We start from the raw sequence: 8,538 nt of genomic DNA, 5'->3' as shown, positions 1-8,538 counted from the left end.
TTAAATTTATTGAGGCTTGTTTTGCAGCCTAACATGTGGTCTATCTTGAAAAATTGTCAATGTGCACATGAAAAGAATGTATATTCTGCTGTTTTGGGGTGAAATGCTCTAAAATATCAATTAATCCCATCCAATCTAGTGTGTCATTTAAGTCTCCTGTTTCCTTGTTGATTTTTTGTCTGGAAGATCTATTCATTGATGTCAATGGGTTGTTACAGTCCCCTACTATGACTGTATTACTGTCAATCTCTCCTGTCAGTCAATATTTGCTTTATATATTTGCTTTATATTTGCTTCATATATTTGGGTGCTCCTGTGTTGGGTGCATAAATGTTTAAAAGGGTACATCTTCTTGTTGAATAGATCCCTTTATTATTATGTAATGCTCCTTTTGTCTCTTATTATAGCCTTTGTTTGAAAGTCTATTTTGTCTAAGAGTTGTTACGTCTTTTGTTGTTGTTGTTTCCATTCACATAAAATATCTTTTTCCATCCCTTTACTTTCAGTCTGTGTGTGTCTTTTGATGTGAAGTGGGTCTCTTATAGAAAGCATATATATGGTTTTTGTTTTATTATCCATTCAGCTACACAATGTGTGTTTTTTTTTATTGGAGCATTTAATCCATTTACATATAAAGTTTCTTATTGATACTTACATAGTTGTGCCATTTTATTATTCATCTTTATGGTCTTTCCCCACCTCTTCTTCCCTTAATGTAGTCCTTTTAACATTTCTTGTAATACTGGTTTGCAAGGTTATGAACTCCTGTAGTTTTGTTTTTGTTTGTTTGTTTGTTAAATTGTAGAGAACAGTGTGTTTCTCCAGGGCCCATCAGCTCCAAGTCGTTGTCCTTCAATCTAGTTGTGGAGGGCACAGCTCAGCTCCAAGTCCAGTCATTGTTTTTTAGTCTTAGCTGCAGGGCATGCAGCCCACTATCCTGTGCAGAAATTGAACCAGCAACCTTGTTGTTTAGAGCTCACACTCTAACCAACTGAGCCATCCAGCCACCCCTGTGGTAGCTCAGTGGCAGCTTGTTGTCTTCACTCTAGTTGTGGAGGGTGCAGCTCATTGGACCACCTGGGAATCAAACTGGCAACCCTGTTATTAAGAGTCCACACTCTAACCAACTGAGCCATCCTGCCTCCCCCTCTCCATCAATTTTAAATGATAACCTTGCTGGGTAAAGTAGCCATGTCTGTAGGTCCTTGCTTTTCATCACTTTAAATATATTGTGTTAATCCCTTCTTTCCTGCAAAGTTTCTGTTGAGAAATCAGCTGCTAGTCTTATGGGGGCTCCCTTGTAGGTTACTAACTGATTTTCTCTTGCTGCTTATAAGAGTCTCTCTTTGTCTTTAATTTTTGGCATTTTCATTATGATGTGTCTTGGTGTGAGCCTCTTTGGGTTCATCTCGTTTGGGACTCTCTGTTTTTCCTGGGTTTGTATGTCTATTTCTTTCACCAAGCTAGGAAAGTTTTCTGTTATTATTTCTTCAAATAGTTCCACAATTCCTTGCTTTCTCTCTTCACCTCCTGGTACTCCTATGATGTGAATCTTGTTATACTTGACGTTGCCTCAGAGGTCCCTTAAAATATATCATTTTTTATTCCCTTTTTTTTTTTCTTTTTGCTGTTCTGAATGGGTGTTTTATGTTACCTTGTCTTCTACATCACTGATTTGCTCATCAGCTTCATCTAATCTGCTGGTGATTCCTTGTGGTGCATTCTTCATTTCAGTTATTGTATTCTTCACTTCTGTTTGGTTCTTTTCATGGTTTCTATGTCCTTTTTCATGCTTGATATCTCTTTGTTGAAGTTCTCACTAAGTTCTTTGAGCAACCTTATAACCATTGTTTTGAACTCTGTATCTGGTGAGTTGCTTGCCTCCATTTCGTTTAGTGATTTTCTTGAGTTTTCTCTTGTTCTTTCATTTGAGACACATTTCTTTGTTTCCCTATTTTGGCTGCCTCTCTGTGTTTGTTTTTATGTAGTAGGTAGATCTGCTACATCTCCCATTCTTAGCCAATGGCCTTATGCAGTAGATGCCTTGTGGTACTCAGTGGCATAGTCTCCCTGTTCTCCTTTGCTGGAGGCTCCAGGAGTATCCCTATGTGGGTTGTATGTGCCCTCCTGTTGCAGTTGAACATTAATTGCTATTGAAATGTCTTTTGGTGGAATTGACCCTTAGGCTGATTGGCTGTGGGGTTTGGCCATGTCCACAGCTTATGTGCTGCTTAAGAGGGGGTTTACCCTAAGGAATGGGATTTGCCCCAGTGGGCCCTGGTGCCTGCTGAGATGGCCCTTTGGGTGTGCTTCTTGTGGTGCTAAGTGGGTCATGCTTTGCTGTTGTCTGAACTGACCTCTAGATATGTTGGTTCTGGTGCCTCTTAGGAGGGGCTGCACTGCAAGCTGAGATTAGCCACTGCCTGTGACTAGCTGACCTGGTAAAAGCTACAAAGTGATCTGTAGTTGATTGCTGCCTGTACTAGACCTGGAGGCTTGTGTATGAGGCCATGTTGCAAACTGTGGATGGCTGCTACCAGTAACAGGGCTGTGGTAGATTGCAAAACTCCCAGGACACTGTGAGTCCTGCTGTTGGCTGCCAGCTCCCATAAGGCTCAGCCACTGATAGAGTCTCGGGTGGTATATGAGTTGGGTGAGGCAGGATCTCAAGGAGTCACCAGGGTGGGATGAGTGTTTAACAAGTTAATGTAGATTCTGTTTTTTTGGTAATGCTGAGCCTGGAGCTACTCAGCCAAAGTCTCAGAGCACACTGAGGCCAGTCACCACCCATCTGGGGCTGACAAACCACTGAGTTTTTAAAAAAAGAGTGCAATGTGAACAGGCTTGGCTGTTCACTGGGAAAATGTCTTAGGTTTTGAGTGAGCTGGATGAGGCGGGGTCTTAGGAAGTCACTAGGGTAGAGCAAGTGGTGCAGGAAGCAGAGTTCACCAGGCCAATGCAGATTCAGATTTGGCCATGTGGAGCAGGACTCAACACAGGAAAGATGGCACCCACCTGTTGGCTGTATAGGAGGAGAGTTCTACACAGGGAAAATGGCAACTGTCCTTCCAGTCTTCGCCCTCAAGTCACACACCTCAGTTTTTCCCTGTATGTCTCTTATGCCTCCTGAGGCACTGTTCCTCTGTCAAAGCCCAGGGTGAGTGCCTGCAAGCAAGTGAGTTTTTGTGTGATCACTTTAATATGATGTCTGTGTTTCCTACAGCCTTCCATCCCACCCAGATGGTTAGAACCCCACTGTTTTTCACAGCCAGATGTTGTACAGTCTCCTCTACCCAGCACTGGAACTTGGGGCTGGGGACCCTGTTGTGGGGCTGGAGTCCTTCACTTTTTCCTGGCCAAGATATCCCTCCTGATTCTCAACTGCCACACGCAAGTGTTGGGCTATTCATTCCACCTCTATTGCCACTCGTACCAGTCTTGATATGGCTTCTTCTTTACATTCTTCGTTATGAAACTTCTGTTCAGCTAGACTTCAGATTGTTCTCCAGGTTGACTGTTTTATAATTTAATTGTAATTTTAATGTGGTCATAGGAGGACACAAGCACAGTATTTATCTACTCCACCATCTTGGTTCCTGGCATGGTCAAGAATGCATGTTTTGTTTTCCCTATTGGTCTCTTAAGAACCATTCTCTGTCCTTGTCTGCCTGGCTGTGTGCTGTGAAGCCTTACCTCTTGGAAATACATCATTTGGACTACACTGCTCTCGGACTTAGAGTTGGGCTTGGCCAAGGCAAGACACCAATGGGAGATGAACTGGCAGGAGAACAGGAAAGTAGTGCTTTCCCTTTGCTGTCCACTTTTTTATAGTGGCTGCATTTCTCTATCAACCCCCTGGAGGGCAGCCCCTCACCCATGGCTACAGTGCTCCAGATTCTGATAACACTTCTTCCTCCTCCAATCCCTCCAGGTCTAGGGGTGATAATGAATTTCAGCCCTTACTACTGCCTGGGTGCTTTACTCACCTTTATTGGTCCCTTAAACTTGCTAGTTCTACTGTAGTTCACTTTTTTTTTTGAATGCCTCAATATATTGTTTGACTATGCTATTCATTTCTTGCCAAAATATTGACTGATACAATAACTGGTTCCAGAAGTGGTCCTAAAACAGTCCATCAAATTGGATTATGGGATTGGGTCACTCATATATTTTATAAATGCCTGAATAGACTGTTTGCTAGGGGGGAAATGAGGCCCTGGTAATCTGAGGCAAGCAATAGTTGATATCTTTACTGAAGCAAATCTGCCTCTGGCATATGATATACACCTGCTGTCCTAGCAAATGCTTTCCTTTTAGTTTCCATCAATAAATAGAACCCGAAACATCTCACCTTTGCCCAGCATTCAGCAGTATAGCTTTGCTGTCTTTTATCAAAGTTATATCTGATCTCTTTCATATTATAGTCTATACTGGAGCAGTGATCCTCAAAGTGTCATCTATGGACTGGTGTTTGATCCATGTTTCTTACTTATCTCCAATGAATTAAGGAGTTTGTACCAGAATGTGAACTATGTCACTAAGTGTACTATTTAGTTCAGTGACAACTTTTTCTTAGCAGGACTTTTTTGATGAGGGAACAGTGCATTGATTTACATTCTGGTGCAAGCTCTTTAACTTATTGTTGTAGACAGATACTTTCAATAACTGGTATTCTGGTCTAGAGGGACCTTGATTATCTTTATATGCAATAGAATATAATGTTGGAGCATATTAATTTGGCCATGCCCTCAGGAAGAAAATCTCACAACCAGATGCCTTAAGAAGAAAAAGCATGACTGAGGAAGGGAGAAAACCATGTTAAATTTCAGAGACATCTGATATGATGAAGTTTCTAGTAAGACAGTGGTGTGAAAATGTCAAGATATTCCTTCTTAAATGAGAGACAAGCCACCTCACTTCACATAGCTCATGGCAGAAAGAGCCCTAGCACTTAGTATATCTAAGACATTATATTTGGGTATACTGCTCAGGTCCATTAACTAGGTAATCTGTACGACTTCTTGTTCCAAGAGTCATGTGGAGCAAGAGAGGGTCTGAAGCAGTTTTAGGCTTCTGCACAAGCTGACTTGCCACTTAGGCCTATGGCCCAGCAGACTGAATGTTTCATGAAGAATTTGTTACAGAAAGAAATGAAGTGTGTGGCCAGCAGCAGTCATATGACAATGCAGATTCCCGAGGTTTTGGAGGATGGCTATTTCTTCTTCCGCCAGCTACTGTTTTCCATTGGTAAAGCTGCTTTAAGTTTGCTACTTGGCCCTAGTAGAAAACAAACAGCCAAGTATGGTATGAATACCCAGTGACTATAACAATGGATTATAAGAATGGGTACCATAAAAAACTGAGTGTTACCTAACCCAAGAAATTGTAAAGGTGGATATGTGCAGCAACATTCCATTATGAAATGTGATATATATGATTTATATATATATATATATATATATATATATATATATATATATAAATCATATATATGTATATATATATACATACACACACACACACACACACACACACACACACACACACACACACATATATATATGATTGAGCCTGAGCAGAGAAAGAAATCACAAGTAGATTCCGGAACAGAAGTGGTGGCTCAGACTCCCCCGACACCTGCTACTACTCTTCAGTCCTCTCCTCTAACTCATACCTGTGGCCTCATTGAGATACTAAAATAATCTTGGCTTTATTAGTTAGGTAACAGGTTGTTGGCATGTCAGCACAGTTTCCACTCTTCTTGTTTGGCAGGATCTAGAACAATGTTGGCAAACAACTGTCTGTGAGCCAGATTCAGCCCATCACCTCTTTGGACTGTTCCTGAGTTCAGAATTTTTTTTTTTTTTACATTTGTAAATGGTTGTAGTGAGAATCAAAAAGAAACAAGAGTTTGTAACAAAGTAGCAGAAGGTAGTATTCCCTTGTAGAGCATAAGGAAACTCTTGGGTTCTGGCAGGCAGCTGACAGGAAGTTTCACCAGAATCTCCTAGGCATCATCTTGTGAATTAGGCACATACCGGTAGAACCAGCAGAGATCACAAGGGACCCTTGCACTTATGATTTCCTGAATTCTGATGGGAGTTTTTCCCTAGAATTCACCCTTCCCACACTTGCAAAGTCTTGTGTGAGTTTTACATTCTTATATTTAATCCCTTCTTCTTGGATCTGCCTACAGTGGCTATTTCTGGTCTTCTGCTCAAACCACTACTGAATGAATATGAAAAGCAATGAACCAGTAAGGAAAACAGGATAACTGGCACATAGCTACAGCTATAACTGGAATTGTATGTTTTGTGAGAGCATATAATAAAGGAATTCTTACCTATTCTGATAAATCAGGGAAGGTTTCCATGAGGAAGAGAAGATTGATCTTAGATCTCAAAAAATAAAAATTAACCAGGCAAAAGACTGGAACTTTCAGGCCAGAGAAAGTATTATAGGAATGAGGGCTGGTATGCAAATAACCTTTTAGTAGTAAGACTATGGGGCTATAAAGAAAAAAAAAAGTCAATTAAGGGAAACTTAAAGAGCAACGTTCAAGAAAAAGCTAGAGAAGGAGAGAGGCCATACAATACAGATCCTTCTAGGTTGTGATAGGGTTTTTCTCCCATGAGCAGTAAGAAATATTTTCATCCCTTTGTTGGCCATAAAAACCTTATGAAAGAGATGACATGAGAGATAAGGCTTGACTAAATGGTGGGAGAGTGGTGAGACAGGAAGGCACTGCAAAAAGGGGACAATATAGGTTTGTGTATTTTAGTTAGTTTAGCTGGAACAGAATATAGTGGAGATTAAAGACAAAGTGTGGAGTCCTAACATGGTAGAGATTTGGCCTTTATTTTATTGTCAATGAAAAGTTATCCAAGCAGCCATAACTACACTCTTCTGTGGATATTCCTTGTTGTAAACATAAACTGAAATATCAAATTTGAATTTAAGTTGAGAAATACTGTTGGCTTTTGTTAATGATAGAGTTTTGTGGTTCTAGAAATGAGATGAAGAGGCTTAAAGATACAGGAAACTGGTGGCTTTGGTAAAGAGTTTGAGTTTTTTTATATTAAACAGAGCTGTTGCAGAGTTTTCATGTCAGGGCTATAAAAATAGAGGAAATAGATTGTGGCATTTTTGAATATTAGGCTGTATCTTAGTTCCCCAGCTCTTGCAATCTTACCTTATGAAGAAGGAAAGGAAAAGGATGCTAAATTAGACACACAGGCCTTCAAGAGACAAGAAAAAAATAATTTAAGTATATATTTAAAAGTACTATTCCTTGTCTTAGAAGAAAGAAAATCAAGAAAATAATTTAGAAAAAATAATAATAATTTAGTATACATTAACAATAGCGGGGTAAGAAAAAAAAGAAGTATCATTATAACAGAGTTAGGAAATGTTGTAGGTCAGTTTTCCTAAAAAGAGATCTTGAAGTGGAGATTAATATGCAAACAGTTTAAAGGGGAAGTGATGTTGAGAACAACAAACGTGAATTAGGAAAGCAGGATTGGGCAGAGAGAGAAAGTTAACCACTATGCAGTTGCAGCAGAACTGGTTTGGCACTTCAGAGTTGCGGGTTGCTCCAACTGAGGCGAAAAGGACAGGCATTTGTGTCCCTGCAATGACCAATCATTGGCTGCAGTTTCCCCAGAGGGAAGGTACATAACTTTGGATTGAGGAAGGTTCCACAAACCTCTGGTAATTACTAGGGAAGGACTCAGCTAAGAGTTGTCAATAGTCAACACTTCTGACAACTGGGGAATGGGTGCATAGGCTCCGAGGAAGGACGTGGGTGGTACACATCAGCATTCATTACAGGTCATCCCCTTGTGTTTCTTGGATCCACTTATTTTGCATAATGAATTCACTCTATCTGGAATCAGCTCTTCCAGATTCTGGTTGGCCTCTATTACCAGAAAAACCTATAAGGGGAAGGTTAACAGCACAAACTGCAGATCTTACTGCTGCAGCTAATTTCAAAGATATCTATCGTCTTCTTCCTCTGTTACTCATTCTTAGATTTGCCTCACTCTTGACTAACTTCTCTGCCACTCTTGCTGGCATATGTGGTTGAGTGTTGCAGACTCTCATCCATGAGGAGCCATGAGGGTTGAGAACCTCTAGTGCTCACGCTTTTCCTGAACCATAACTGCTGTTCTTGGTTGTTTACTGTCAACAAGGATCATAGGAGAACCAACCAGTGGATTATTTGGATGTGAAATGAATTGCTCCCTGACCCCACTGTGTACTAGCAGCCTTGCCTCCCGATGAAAATTAGGATCAGTTATACCTGCCAAGTTGGTGACACCATTGTTTGCCTGCTGAACTCTGGGTACAAGGAGTTTGAAATGGCCAGGGGTCAAATTTTGATGGTGAAGTTTGATGGGAATCTTATTCTGTTTCTCTCTGGGAACCGAATATCCAGAGCCACAGAGCTTAGAGTTCAAGGTACAGAAAACAAAATTCCAAGAGATCACTGAGATTGATGATCATTAGTGCACTCCTTGACCCCTGTATCCATATATT

Source organism: Rhinolophus sinicus, linkage group LG05 (assembly GCF_036562045.2).
Source record: "Rhinolophus sinicus isolate RSC01 linkage group LG05, ASM3656204v1, whole genome shotgun sequence".
Taxonomy (NCBI): Eukaryota; Metazoa; Chordata; class Mammalia; order Chiroptera; family Rhinolophidae; genus Rhinolophus; species Rhinolophus sinicus.
The sequence above is the reverse complement of the archived record's forward strand: the minus strand, read 5'-3'. Positions refer to the sequence as shown.